The sequence below is a fragment of the Onychomys torridus genome, chromosome 9 (assembly GCF_903995425.1).
Source record: "Onychomys torridus chromosome 9, mOncTor1.1, whole genome shotgun sequence".
NCBI classification, from domain to species: Eukaryota; Metazoa; Chordata; class Mammalia; order Rodentia; family Cricetidae; genus Onychomys; species Onychomys torridus.
In genome coordinates, this window is record NC_050451.1 from 106,365,051 (window position 1) to 106,381,351 (window position 16,301).

General features: G+C 42.3%; 1 protein-coding gene across 1 annotated transcript in view; it reads right to left on the bottom strand.

Annotated features, from left to right (window-relative positions):
* Abcc4 (ATP binding cassette subfamily C member 4) overlaps positions 1-16,301 on the bottom strand; it is a 211,006-nt gene that overhangs the window by 41,499 nt on the left and 153,206 nt on the right. The gene's annotated exons all lie outside the window — the stretch shown is intronic.

Genomic DNA, 16,301 nt, shown 5'->3' on the forward strand with positions numbered 1-16,301 from the left:
GGACTGTATACACACATACACACACACACACACACACACACACACACACACACACACACATACATACACACACATACACACACATACATACATACATACACATACATACACACATACATACATACACACACATACACACACATACACACACATACATACATACATACACATACATACACACATATACACATACACACACATACAGACATACACACACATACACATATACAGACATACATAGACATACACACACATACACACATACATACATACACACACATACTCACATACATACACATACACACATATACACATACACACATATACACATACATACATACACACATACATACATACACACATATACACACACATACACACATACATACACACACACACACACACACACACACACACACACACACACGGGGGTGGAGGAGACGACACAAAGATTCATACTTGGAAGTATATGTAAATACACTGCTTTTTTAAAAAAAATTATTTTTCCCTTTTCTTGGCATTCTTAGACTTCATTGGGTTTTTTTATGGTTATACCAACCTCCTCCATGGTGACTGGTCCTCAGCCCCGGCTGATGGAGACTAACACCCTGACCAGCTCACGAAACAGCGAAAGTCTAAAAAGTTCAAAGGTGCTTGCCAACATAGTATACCAATTCTTGCTAATTGGGCAAATATATTTTTAAGTCACAACGTGAAATTTTGTAGGAAAAATTGCCTTTAATCCTCCAAAGCAAAATAACTGAAGGAAAAAGGAGTAAACTTAATTTTACCAAATATGTAACACAAATAAAGAACACAAAATGAAAGGTGGCTTTTTTTTACATTTTGTGTACCTGTATGTCGCAGTGGTAAACCCCACAAAATCTCCTCAGAAGGATTTATTATAAGACTGTGCATGGTAGCATTCAATAGTAACCTCAACTCTTGGGAGGCTGAGACAGGAGGAATTCCGTGAGTCTAAGGCCAGCCTGGGCTACAAAGTTATTTCCAGGCCAGCCTGGGCTATAAAGACCCTGCCTCTAAAAGCGAATGAATAAAACTAGAACAAAACATGCAAGAGTTTCCTTTAGGATATCATATTTTTAATAACATAGATTTTAAAACCACTTTCTTCAACATTTTTAATAGAAGGACCTGTTTAGGTTCTTGGTACTTATCTTCCCAACTGCTTTCAGTTTGGGGATGTTCCTAGGCATTCACATGCAGTCTACTTTAAACCATGGGGTTCTGTTGCTGCTGGTCTATAAGATACATGTGCCAAAGAGTATGTTTCCTATAAACAGTAGTAAAAATGTAGTCTGATTTTATGGGAGCCACCAGGCCATCTACACTTCTGGCTCACGCCATTCCTTATTTGAACTCTGTCTCAAGTACAGAGTAAAAATACATGTTTGTTCATAACACCACTCAATCAGCATACGGTACTTTTTACTATTTGTTTACAGTATTAAAAATAAAACCAGGATCAAATTGCTCACACCTCAGTGCACCTGGGAAGCTTTGAATTCTGCTGTCAGTGAGGCTGCAGAGTCTGTTCCAAGTTGCCATGAGTGTACATTGCCTGGACTGCCTTCCACTTTTATTGATTTTGTGGGAAATAAGTCTCAAGTGCAGTGAGCAAACCAGGATTCACCTGTTGGCAAGATTTCCCTCTGATTTATCAAGGGAAAAAAATGATGGCTGGGTTTTGATCAGTAAGCTGTTTACTGATGTATGCATAAAAGGGACTCTTTTATCTACTATTTTGGGAACATGTGAGATAAAAGAAATCGATCTCTGAGTGGAAAAAAATACCACAGCAAATTGTGCTGCTGGGTAACACAGGATTCTTAGAGAGGCATTAAAAGTTTGAACAGCACATAGACTTTGAAAAGTATTAAGAAATAAACATGTAATTCCTATGAGATTAGATTCATTATCCTCCAGTTACAGGATATGTCCAAGCAAAGGGGAAATACTAAGAGTTTTACATGTAAGCCGCTACGCCTGCATTTCATCAATAGGTACAACTTACACACAAAACACTCCTCTGTGTGCCTCAGAGTTCAGAGCTGTCTCATTCCCAGTACTAATGTCTACTATTTCAGAACCCACTTTGTGGTCTCTTTAACACATACCTTCTGACCTCTGCTAATAGCCATCTCTATGAAGGCAGAGCCTTATGGTACACTGGCACATCCGATTTGTATGTAACATTCTGTGTAAACCTCTCTAAGATGAAACTTTTAAATTTGCAGACAGTCATCGTTCCATCCATTTGCCCTCTGGCTGATGTGACCATTTCATACCCATAGCTGCTCTGGGCCCTGTGTTACGGGTCTGTCAGCTCTGTACTCTAAGTCAAAGCACTGAAGAGAATGGCTTGTGGGTTATAATCTGTTTTCTGATGAAGTTTCCTTTTGACCTTTTCCAGCGTTAATGCTTATTATAAAACTCAAGGCTTCAACTTGCAGATCACACTTTGGATTCAAGTTAAAAATAAAGTTATATAATGGTAAACATCCTGACCAAAAAGACTGTCACTACCACTGTGAACACCAAAGCCTTTAATTCAAGGACTCATAAAGGAAAATATTTCATCCAAAAATAAATAAATAAATAAATAAATAAAAATAAAAAGGGTCAGAGGGCTGGAGAGATGGCTCATGGGTTAAGAGCACTTCCTGCTCTCAAAGAGGACTGGAGTTTGGTTTCCAGAAACTGGAATGAGCTGCCTGCAACTCTAGCTCCAGGGGATCCGACGCCCACTTCTGGCCTCCACACACACCTGCACTCGCATGTGCTCAGGCACCCACAGAAACACATACACACACAAAAAAAAAGAAAGAAAGAAAGAAAGAAAGAAAGAAAGGAAGGAAGGAAGGAAGGAAGGAAGGAAGGAAGGAAGAAAGGAAGAAAAAGTCTTCAAAAAAGAAAAGCTTAGTCAAATTATCCAGGAGATAAACACAAATCAATTTATATGAACCTAAAAATAGCTTCAGAAGGTGAAAGCAAAATTTGACAGTATTTAGAAGAAACAGTCAAAATCAGTCCCACAGTACAAAATTAGATGCATTATTTCAACAACTGATAAACAAACTAACAACAACAAAAATCAACAGAAATATAAGAGCTTGCGATGAGCAAATGATCGAATGATGACCAATGGCTATGATGCCATGGCCAGTTCTTTTTAAGTACAAATCTGCCATGCCATAAAGCACATATTCACAGACCTCAATGACCAAAGCACAGAATTGGCTTTCTATCTTAAGATCTAGTTTTTGTTATTTAGAGCACTTCAAATTTCATCCCTTAAAAAGACCCTGTACTGCAAAGCATCCCTCCCATGCCCGAGAGAAAGTGTTCCTGTTAACAGGGAAGTATGTCACAACCATGACATAGAAAAAGGAGCATTCCTTTTGCCTTGACAATAAATTCAGCCTTGTTTCTCTACAGTTTCTGTGTCCCATCCCAATCACCCTCCACACACTTCTCGTTAGATCCATCCCACAACTGGGCCTTGGAAAGTTGAGAGTTATAGCTAAAAGCATCGAGAAAATGCCTCGGAACTGGCAATGTGCATTATGGAAGAAACTACAGCATCTGCTTCAGAGCAGGGGGAGAAAGCAGAGCCCGGGGAGAAGGAAGGCAATTAAGCCTCCAGCCGCCGAAGGGGAAGAGCCACAGGAACCCGGACTTACTTCAACAGATTAACAATAACACAAAAACAAGGCAGCCATCAGGAAATATCACTGCACACTTCTAAATAACACCAGCTTTATGAAAACATGATAACATGAGAGTTCTTTGAGAAGAAGATGGAAATCAGGCACTATCAAGATCTGAAAGTTGCAACTAATGCTATAATTGGAGGTAAAGGTATAGCTTTAACCCTTTTCTCTTTTTTAATAAAAAGGAACTCTAAATACCAAAAACTAGACTTTAATATAGAAAAGAGGGTGGGGTGATGGCTCAGTGGTAAAGAGCACCTCACTGCTTTCAGAGGACCACGGTCCAATTCCCAACACCCACAGGGTGGCTCACCCCCATTCATAACTCCAGTTCCAGGGCATGTGACACCTACTTCTGACCTCTTCATGTGTCAAGAACACAACTGGTGTGCATACATACATGTAGGCAAGACATTCATACACATAAGATAAAGACAAATAACTAAAGGCATTTTAAAAGAAGACATGAAAACAAATAAGCAGCAACAACAACAGAAGCAGGAAAAAGGAAACAAAACATCTGACACAGTGGCCCAGGCCTGAGGACAACAGCCGAGAGGCAGACACAGGGGGAGCGCTGCAGGTCTGAGGCCATCTTGATCTACACAGAAGCTCCAGGCCAATTGAGGCTACATCTAGAGGCTATTAAAAACAATAACAAAAAGACAGAAAAATAACAGCATGAGAGAATGGTAAAATTTTAATGAGATGGAAAAAAGAAACAAAACAAAACTTGGGTCTTTCAAAACACTAACGAAATTAGTCAGCTTCAAGGCTTATCAAGAAAGAAAGAAATGCCATGGTTATGTATTGCAAAAGGCATCATAGGTATTAAAAAGGGGGTGGCATGTTTGATGTAAAGGCCTAATGCCTTGGAAAACAGTGGCTAAGGGTTATGCTAAAAGAAATAGCAATCTGAGTAATTCTATCTCAATTTGAGAATCAGAATTCATAGTTTGAAAGGAATTTCATGAGTAGTCTCAGTCTTTAGCTTAGACTACTTCACTGGTAAGTTGTTTCTATGAAACAAGTTAGGAAAGAAAAAATACCATTGTTACTAAATTCTTGGTTTTCTGCTGTGGGATGTTCTGTATGTCAAATGTGTTGATCTGATTGGTTGAAATAAATAAAGTGCTGATTGGCCAGTATCCAGGCAGGAAGGATAGGGTAGGCAGGATAAGGAGGAGGAGAATGCTGGAAAGTGAAGGCTGGGGCAGGGAGACACTGCCAGCCGCCGCCATGACAAGAAAGATGTAAGGTACTGGTAAGCCACAAGCCACTGGCAATTTATACATTAATAGAAATGGGTTAATTTAAGATAGAAGAAGCAGATAACAAGAAGCCTGCCACAGCCATACAGTGTGTAAACAATATTAAGTCTCTACGTGCTTACTTGGTTGGGTCTGAGTGACTGTGGGACTGGCGGGTAAGAGAGATTTGTCCTGACTGTGGGCCAGGCAGGAAACTCTAACTATAAATGGCGCCCCACGTTGGGTACCAGATATTGGTGAAATTATTAAGGCCACTCCACATAGTTCAAAGGGAGGTTTATTTTGTGGGGTAACTTACAAATGAAGGAATAGGTTACAGGGTCTGGGAAAGGTATGGAGCAGTTCGGCGGTGTTCTCTGGAGAACTCTGCTTGGTCTACCTCCAGTGTCCAGGATCCTGGAACCAAGAGAAGCCTCTCCTCTTGATCCTGGGTCTTCAGCTTCCTCTCTCAGCCCTGCCTTGTAGGCGTGACCATTACTGAAGCCTCAATGGCGGTTGGAACTTTCAGGCCAAGGCTGGAATGGCTATCCACTACAGTTTTCTCTTAGAAAAGAGAGTTGACAGGTAGGCATAGTGGTACTAGTCCTTTCATCCTAGCACTCAGAAGACTGGTGGATCTCTGTGAGTTCCAGGCCAGCCAAATCTACATAGTGAGACCCTGCCTAATAAACCCCTTGCCCCTCACAAGAGAAAGAGAAAAGAAAGGAAAAAAGAAAAGAGGAGAGTAGAGAAATACAACTAGTTCAAGACAAACATTTTGAGAAGATTCATTTCTAGTTATTGGCCTCTGGGATTGGGGCTTGTGAGGCAAGCTTGGAGTCTGTACAGCAGGCTGTCTGGAAGGCGAGAGAACTTGTTATCCACAGCCAGGGTTCTTGTGCCTATGCTCTTAAGGCTTTTAATCCCTAGAATCAAGTTGGCTAAGACGACTTGATATGATCTCCTTTACGTGAAGCCAACCAATTATGAGCAGTAATCGTATTTTCAAAATACCTTTCAACCAACACCTTGGTTTCTGTTTGAGTAAATGATTTGGACTGGGAACCTTGATCCAGCCAAGTTTTACATAAAACCATCACAAAGCAGAAGTCCCTTGTTAACTCTTTTCTTTTTATGAGGTCAGTATAACTCTAACACCACATGGTTACAAAATATTACAAGAGATGCAAAGTATAAGCCCAAGTCTTTGCTGAACAACAGATACCAGGTTAAGCCACGATGGACCTATGTGGCTTATAGGGTAAGGAGAACTGCCATGACTATTTGAAGAAACTCAAAATTCAACAGCTATTTTTGATTTAAAATATTTTATACTTTTAACAAATTAAGAATTAAATGAGTTTTTCCTAGTCTGACAACAGGTATCTACTTCAACATAAAGCAACCCCCCACCACAATATACAGCTATAACTAACATCCCTATCAATTAAAAAACACTGAAAAAAATCCCCTTAAAGTGTAAAAAGGTCTAATCCAGTAGTTCTCAACCTGTGGGTCAAAACCCTGTTGAGGGGGGTGATAAATGATCCTTTCACAGGGGTCACATATCAGATATCCTGCATATCAGATATTTACATTACAATTCATAACAGTAGCAAAATTTCAGTTGTGAAGTAGCAATGAAATAATTTTATGGCTGGGGGCACTACAATGTGAGCTGTATTAAAGGGTCTCAGCATTGGTAAGGTTGAGAAACAGTGGTCTAATTGATTCTACTCAGGACTATGTTAGAAGCTCTAGCCACAGCAATAAGTAAAGAAAAGTTTTAAGTATAGAAAAGGGTAAAATAAAACTTATTATACACACACACACACACACACACACACACACACACACATTTTGGAGACAAGGTTTAGACTATAACTCTCTATATAGACCAGGCTGACCTTGAACTCACAGAGATCCACCTGCCTCTGCCTCCTGAGTGCTGGGATTAAGGTGAGTATTATCTATCACCACATTCGGCAAAAGATTATTTTTTTAATTGTAGAAAACTCAAAGTGAAGTTAGGATCAATGATATGTTAGCAATATAAATAATTAATTAATTAATTAATTAATTAATTAATTTTATCTTATCTCAAGGTGCTAGCAATAAACAACTGAAAACTACTTAAAACAACCTCATAAGTAGAAACAGAAAACATCACACACAGGAATACATGTGACCAAAGGAACAGAGTGGTCTCCATTGAAAATTGTAAAATAAGACTGAGAAATTAAAGGGGAGCCAAATAAGTGGACAGATACGCCATATCAGGTCCATGCAGACAAGAGAAAGAACGGATCAATTTAGTACTTAAGGAAAATACTAACCAAAATAAGACTTTATAAAAAGAAACTGAAAAGGTAAATTTAAAAATTAAAAGGCTGAAAATACGCAAGAGAATGTTGACACAGAAGAGCGGAGTATAGTGATATTTTATTTGTATTGAAATGTGATTTTATTTGTATGTTAATAAAGTTGCCTTGTCTGTACAGACAGGCAGTGACGAGGAGGTCATGTGGCTGGGTTTACAACCAATGAGAAAACAGAACAGAAAGTCTGTAAAAAAGACAGGATGCACAGAAGTAGCTCTCTTGCGGAGAGGAAAGACAGAGCAGCAGTGAAGGGTAAGGCTCTCAGCTATTGCTCTGATCTCTTGGTTTTTAACTGGCTCTGTGTTTCTTATTTAACAAGACGGTTACATCTACAGTAGAGTGAGAGGTCAGCAACTGTGACAGGTTTCAATCTCTCTGAATGATCAGAATCTAGGCCCCTGTAGCAGCTGTGAAAGGATCCATCAGCGTGGGGAAGTGCAGACAGCACAGGCTCAAAAGCAGCCACCAAGACATTGCGACAACTGAATGCACACAAGTCTCAGCAAACAGGGGTGAATGACAGAGAAGAAATGGACCTCAACCAACAGGGGCTTATCCATACACCCAAAGTCCCTCAAGACACATGAAGCTCTTGAAACAAAGAAGAAAGATTAAGGTGCTGCTGATGTGGCAGGTATGGCTGCAATCCCAGCACTTGAAAGACAGGGATGAGTGGTGAGGCCAGCTTAGTTTGGACAGCAAGTTCCAGGACAATCAGGGCCACACAGTGAGGACCTCTCTAAACAAACACACAAACAAACAAACAAAGGCAAAGAGGTAGCTGGAGCAGTAAGGTGTCTGCCATGCTAGTGTAAGGACGTGAGTTCAATTCCCCAGAACCCACATAAAAAGCTGGCCATAGTGGTGTGTGCACATAATTGCAGTGCTGGGGAGAGCAGGTCAGGATTGGCTGAGGGACTCTCTGGCCAGTCAGTCTAGCTGAAGTGCTGAGCTCTAGGCTCACTGTGCACAGAATGTGCTATGCAGGGTGAGGACTGCAGTTTGGATCCCCATGTAAACACTAGGTGTGTGTGGCAGTCAGCCTGTAATTCTAACATGTTAGGGGCTGACACAGGAAATCCCCAGGAGAAGTTGGCTAGCTAGACCATCTGAGGGGGTGCATTCTGGGTTCAGTTAACAGACCCTTTCTCAACGAATAAGGTGGAGCGCAATCAAAGGAGGTACCTGACATCAGCCTCTGGTTTCCACATGCATGTGTGCACATATATGCACACATGTACACCCATCTGAATACCCACACTTTAACATTACATATGAACACTTATGCCAAAGAGGGGTGGTAGAGACTGAGAAAGACATTCAACATCTACTCTGGCCTCCATATTCATGCTTACACACATGTATGCACACCCACACAAATGTGAGCAGAGACATAAACATATACATAAAAATAAAAGATCTTCATACTCCTTAAGACATGCAAAGGTGTCTTAGGACACACAAAAAAAATAACCATGAAATACACTAAAAAGAAAAGAGGTTATTATTAGACTTCATCAAAATTAAAGCCTACTACCTCAAAGATACTATTAAAAAATAAAAAAGAAAATCACAAATTGGAAAAGAGCAAGAAATTATTAGAATTAAATACACACAATATTGCAGTAAATTAACCATAACAAGATTTTAAGAATAAGTTTATGAAAAATAAGCAAGAGATTTGAACCCTAAAATTTTACACACAAAAAGTTCTAAGTGGCTGATAAATGTGTACAAAAAACATCTCAGTATCATTAATCATCACGAGGTAAAATTACAGTGAGATCAGCCATGCCTACCATAAAGGCTAAAATCAAAACACCTAGCAACATTAAACACTATGAGCTCCAAGTGGTGGTGGTGCACGCCTTTAATCTTAGCACTTGGGAAGCAGAGCCAGGTGGATCTCTGTGAGTTCGAGGCCAGCCTGGTCTACAGAGTGAGATCCAGGACAGGCTCCCAAACTATGAAGAGAAACCCTGTCTCAGGAAAAAAACAAAAACGAAAACAACAACATAAAAAAAAAAAAAACAAAAAAAAAAAACCAATATGAGCACAAAAGGCAGAGCAGCCGAAGTCCCTGTGTGTTACCGGTGGGTGAGCAAAATTGCACAACCATTTTGAAAACTTCTTGGTAGTTTTTTCTTTTTTTAGGAAACACAGATAACATAGAAATTCCACTCAAGGTATTTTATCTCAAAGGAATGAGACTATATGTGCCCATAAATACTGAGACAAGAAGAGTTGTTCTTAAAACTTGACAACAACGCAAACGTCCATCAATCAAAAGATGAATAAGATGTGTTATCTTCCAACATAGGGATATCATTCAGGGGAGAGGGTGGGAGGAAGACAGATGGGATAGAGAGAATGAATGAATGAACTCAATTAATCACTGAAACACTCATGCGACGAAGAACTTGATAGCAAAGTAATTCAGCCACAGAATTCCACCCATTGCACTGATTCCATGTCTCTAGCACAAGAACAGGAAGCTAATGTGTGCTGGCTGAAACCCGCAGGTGGTGTAGGATTGGATGCCGCTACAGAGGGGTGAACAAAATTGTATGGGGCGCTGGGAACTCTCTACTCTCCTAGGAGGTGGGGATATAGAGACGTACATGATTGTTAAAACCTGTGAGCTAGAGGGGAATGCTGATTTTATTGTAGGCAAATGACGTCTAGATATGAACACTGACCGGGTCAGAAAGAAACTGATACCACCAGAATTCCATTCCCAAGCATGCGTGGGGATGTGCTAGAAAATGCTAAGTCACAGGGCCAAGAATGATTTATTTTGGTTGCATCTAGAGTGAGGAAGGGAATCCAGTTTGAAGACTAAAAATCAATGTGTGCCTCCAAACAAACATAGCTCCTGAGCTTTGGGAGATAATTCTCTGCGTCTGAATCTTGCTCCTCGGGCAGTAGGTGGACCATCTACTTCAAGACTGAGTCCAGACACCCAGCAAGCAGCCATCAGAAGCCAGAGAGGACTGGGAAAGACAAGCAAGTTATGAAATGCTGAAGCAGGAGAAACTGGAAGACAGTATCGATGACGGTGAACTATGTTCCAGATCGTATTAAGAAGACACGTCATACATAAAATGGAACATGCTGGAGCCAGTGAGACAGCTAATGTGGTGAGCTGTGTACTGCCAACCCTGCCAACCTGAGTTAAATCTTGGGACATATGTGGTAGAAGGGAGAACCGAATTCCAATGAGTCCTCTGGCCAATGCATTGGAGCATGGACACACATTAAAAAAAAATAAGTCTAAAAGATTATAAAATAGAAAGTATGATTTTAATAGAATGGAAGTAAGTTCACTAGCTAGCCTTTTCTTATTCAGCTCATTGTGGGAATTCACCAGAAAAAATAGACAAATACAAATACAACCAAGAGGAGCAGTATATGGAGACCTATAAGGTCTCCATTTAAGTAAATATGTGGCCATTTTCCTCTCCACACTTCACGATTGTCAAGGATGGCTGAGGGTATAAGACCCTGAGAGGAGAGGGCACAGTGAATGACCTCTAGTGTTTGACCACACACACCATCCAGCCACATTGGGCTGCAAAGTTCTGTGTACTTGTGGAATACCACGAGGCTTGATAAAAATGAGACAGACTCTAGTTTTTTGTTCTTTAGGTCTTAATTACCTTTTTATTAAACTACAACTGTTATCACAGTTGCTGGGACAAATTGGAACATCAATTGCCAACCTACAAGCCTGTGAGGATCTCTAGGGATTATCACCACACTACCAAGTGTGTTAACCATCTGACTGGCAAAACCCAACCATCTCCTCTTTCGTTAAGAAAAGAAAGGTCCAGGCGTTAGGCTGTGTGAATCCTATCACCACCCCCCCCCCCAATCAAGTGTCGGTCAATATTTCCAGTAGCCTCTATGGTCAACTCGGCTCTCTACAACCAGGGGACCCACTTCTCAGGCTGGCATTTCCCCAAATGATTCCCTCCTTGCCAATGCACTGAGTAAAAACTCTTTTGTTGGTTTCTGAAAGCATGAAAAACACTGTGATTCGGTTAAAATGGATGAGTTTACTCTTAAAGACAGAGAGCTTTGAAAATGAGGGCAAGGCAACCTAACTAACACTGTCCTTTGTCTGAGGGGGATTTGAAGGTGGGAGTGGGGGGCAGGGGTGAGCAAACCGTAGAAATCTCCAAATGACAAAGTCATTGTTCGGTGTGCTTCGTGCACACTTTCCCTGACATCCCCACACAAAGCCATGCAAGGGTCAGTGGGACCGAGACAAGTCCGGGCAGTTCCACCCTTGTGCTTCTATAAAAGACAGTGACCCAACCCATTATCCCCAAGTCTTAGGCTGGCTTTGTTCCCCATATCCAGATGCAGCCGCTTTTCTTCCTCCTCCCTCCTCTCCCCACTCCAGGAAGAAGTGACTGAGGATGCCTCCTTCACCACATCTCCTTCGGCTTGGCATTTCCACTTCATAAAGCAGCAGTCAATGTGTTTTGTGTGCAGGGAGGAGGGGATGGTTCTGTGGTGGTCCCACTACAGCCTGCCCTGGTGGCTCAAGTGTCCTCAGGATTAGCCCTTTGTGTGCCATGAAAGGATATGAAAAGTCAGTTATTTAGGCTCAGTCAAGCTGCTGGCCTTTTTTTTTTTTTTTGGATGAGGGGTGTGAGGTGGGGAAGAAGAAAGGTTTTGCAAGGCAGTTCTCCCAAATCAGCAACAGCATTTTGCAGAAGGCAGCTGCATGCAAGTTTGCACCCTTAGAAAAATCTCCCCACCCTCCAAAACCCCGCTGAAATGCCAACTGCTATCCTTGCCTCGTAACTTCATTTTCAATTGTTTTGTTAGTAGGAAGACCCTGGAAGTGAGGATGCTAGCTGCTAGAATTCCAGATAAGGGAGGCGCATGACTCGACGCTACTGGGGCCGGAGAAGCTTCAGAAATAGTATGGAAATTAGATTAATAGAAAATATTTACTGCTCAATGGCCTATTCTGAAAACAATGGATCCCAGTAGTGTGGTACTGAATGGAAAATAGCCATTACAATCTTCAGGGCCAACAGACCCAACATCTGGGATATAAGCTCACATGGTGGTACTTATGGGTTTGGTATGTGTCAGATAGTTATCTTAATGGAACACACGGAAAATAAGATGGCTACCATTATCAAACTATTTCTCCCATTTGGAAATAATGCTGGATTTAAAAAGCATATTCTTCATCATTTGACAAATTTTGTTGAAATGTCACTGAGATGTAGCTCAGTGATAGAGGAGTTCCCCAGCGCTGGGTTAGATCTCCAGAACCTGGGGTGTGGGATGGGGAGTTCATCCAAACATGATGGAAGGGCCTGTCTGTCACTCTATCTCCACGAGAATCTGAGACAGGAAGGTCATTTGAGCCCAGGAGTTCTGAGCCACCCTGTACTGGAACCTTCCCTCTAAAACACAACTAAACTAAAGGAAGACAATTATATTGAAATAATGGCAATTTATCTTTCCTGCAATCATTATGAAGTAGGTTTTTCCTTTTACCTTTTGTGAGGATGTATAGTATGTGGCTCTGAGGATGGAGGTGGTAAGCGGTAGAGCTTAATATGTGAGATAGAAAATGAGGTTTCTCGGCTCCCAACTCTACTATACATGATCCCTGAATCTTATACTTATCTAAGTGCCACCCTGCCACCTACAGAGTCACACAATAGCAAACTCAACCTTCACACCATTGACACTTGAAACTTTTCCTGAAGAGCCAAACACACCGCCTGAAGTGGTCTTCAGGACTCTGTGGCCACAAGTAGGAAGACACAAAAGTGAATGCATGTATTCTCTTTTGTTTTGTTTTGTTTTTCAAGACAGGGTTTCTCTGTATAGCTTTGCGCCTTTCCTGGAACTCACTCTGTAGCCCTGGCTGGCCTTGAACTCACAGAGATTTGCCTGCCTCTGCTTCCCGAGTGCTGGGATTAAAGGCACGCACCATCACCACCCGGCTGCATACATTGGCTTTTTTAACAATCTGTCTTCATCACCTAGAATTGAGAACAGCTCCAGTTTATCCAGCAACTATGATATGACTAAACAAGAGTCTGGTAGCCTCAGGGATGACCTATGGGGTGAGGATTCAGCTCAGTTAGTAGGGCTGCCTACCTAGCATGCACAAAGCTAGGTTTGATTTCCAGCATCGTGTAAACTGTGGAGGACCACCTAGTCCCAGCACTTGGGACCTGAAGACTAGAAGATCAGAAGTACAAGGTCATCCTTGGCTACACAGAGATTTCAAAGCTATCCTGGGGATACCTGAGAACCTATTTTAAAAAAGAAAAGTCTTGTGATTGACATATATCTGAGGGATGGAGTATTCTGTAGAACAGACTTTCCAGTCAGGAACAGGGTTTGTTTTAAATATAGCATTCTTATGTAGATGCCCATGTTTGGGCATGTCCAAATCAGTGACCTCTCCAGCCTGTCTGTGCTGACATGATCCTATCCTTTGAGTGATCCCTGCATCCTACCCACCACTACAAAGTTAAGCTCTTGCACTTGAGATACAAGTCTCTCCAAGATCTGGCCCCTCTGTACCCATCATCTTCATCTCCTCTGATGTTTCATCTCAATAGCCTGTGCTATTATTCCATCCCATGGTGTCACTGCAAATATCTCATGCCCAGAGCTTCCTGTCACATGTGCCTTCTCCACTTTCTGGGGTTCAGGGACAAAGCTTTGTCCAATTCCTCCAGGCAGGCTACAGAAGAAACCCAGAAGCTATGACCAAAGAATGTAGGTCAACTCAGAAATAACAAAACCTTGAAGCTTTGCTTTATTTTAAAACACATACAGGCCTGGCCTGGAACTTGCTATGTACACCAGGGTGGCCTTGAACTCACAGAGATCTACCTGCTTCTGCCTTTTGAGTAGCCTTGTATATAATGGATCTTCTGCAACTTATAAGACCCTGGCGAGCTCTTTGTACAGGGTCTTCATGTGTCCCTCCAATATTTACCCCTATTTACTATTCCTATCTGTGTGTTTTAAGTGAGAATGGCCCCCACAGGCTCATATATTTGAAAGTGTGGTACCCAGTTGGTGGACTATTTAGGACAGGCTAGGAGATGTGGCCTTGTTGGAGGAGGTTTGTTACTGGGGGTGGGCTTTGAGGTTTCAAAATCCCATGCCAGGCCCAGTCTTTCTCTCTCCACCTCAACTTTCAGATCCGTTGGGAGCTCTCAGCTGCTGCTCCAGCACCAGGCCTGCTTGCCTGCTGCCGTGCTTCCCACCATGATGATCATGGACTCACCCTCTCAAACTGTAAGCAAGCCCCTGTTAAATGCTTTCTTCTACACGTTGCCTTGGCCAGAGTTTCACCACTTCAACAGCACAGTAACTACGACACCATTCAAACCTAATTTACAAGCAGGGGGAAAAAAGAATATCTACTTGAGCATTTGGGGGGGGGGGTTGTGGCCAAAGTCTAGTTAGGTAGTCAAGAGAGCCTTGAACTTGGAGATCTACCTCCTCGGCCCCCCAAGGGCTGGGGTTATGGGTGTGCACCACCACCACAACTAGTCTTAGTGAAGCCGTTACTGGTCTTTCCGAAGCTTTCAACCTGTCAAGTTACTCCTTATATTTTACCAGTTTGGATGGTAAGTATGTCATTATCAAGTTACAATGGCGAGCATCATGAACACATTTAGTAAGACTCGTGGGGTGCCTGTGGGACAGAGCATCGGCCATGGAAGGCCGAGCACTCACCAGCTCTGCAAGAGGCACAGAGAGCCATGAGACAGGAGGGGAAGAGCATTGAGTGACCCAAACAGAAGCCCCAGCTAGACCACTTATTAGCAAAGGTACAGAAACAACCAGAGGTAAGGGCTGGCACTCAGTTCTTTAACAGTGACTTTGCAGGTGATACCTCAATTTGTGGCTCCACTCAGACAGGCAGAGGCCCTGTTAGCAATGCCACTGCTCTTCCTCACTTCCCCCAGAACACGGAAAGTAGAGTCTCTGGGGAAAAAAAAATCAGTGTCCAACACTCTCACGTTTCCTCCGTGCACAGTGATGCCCCAGCACTGCTGAACACTAATGGAAATGGAGTAAGAGAACAGCATACAGCAGGGGATTCCTCACGCCAGCACGGCCTGCTGGCCATCCTGGAGGTGCTGACATGGTCCTGAGGGGAGCAGCAGTGAAGCAGGAGAGGTCTCTTACCTGCTACAATTTCTTCAGGTAAGCAGAAGCAGGAGAGAAAAACCTGAAGGCGAAACCCTTTGAGAAAGTAAGCATGTGCACAACCTGGAAGCAAGCGCATTGTATGTGCAAGGCCGATGGAGGCCCTGCTTGCTAGGGACAGAAAAGCCCATCAGCTGACAAGGATGACACCTTCAGAGAGATGGACACATGACACATCTTTACAGTCCCTTCTTGGGCAGACTACACTTCATGAGCTATGATGGGCTAACTTTGTATAGGCTCAACTATAAATTCTTTTGGGAAAATTTACAAGCCTGGCTACAGTGCAGATCCCTGTTCAATGAGAGGCCAACACGGTCTAAGCATGAACATTTGTGTGTGGAGTCTGTGTGAACATGTGTGCAGTTGCGCATGTACGTATGTACATGTGCCTGTGTGTGAAGGTGCAAGGCTAATGTTGGGCATCTTCCTAAATTCCTTTTCTGCCTTATTTCAAGAAAGGGTTTCTCACTAAGGCACACTGAATTGACTGGGCTAAGCTGGTTGGCCATTAAGCCCCAAGGAGCCTCCTTGTTATACCTCCCAACTCCTGGGATTACAAGCCTGATTTTTTCATATGAATGCAGGTCCTCATGTTTGTGTGGCAAGCTCTTTCCCAACTGAGCCATCTCCCCAGCCCTGCCATAGCATTATTCTGCATATAGTTCACCGTGCAACAGTTATGTGGAAAGGTCACATATACACAATTTAATTGCTCC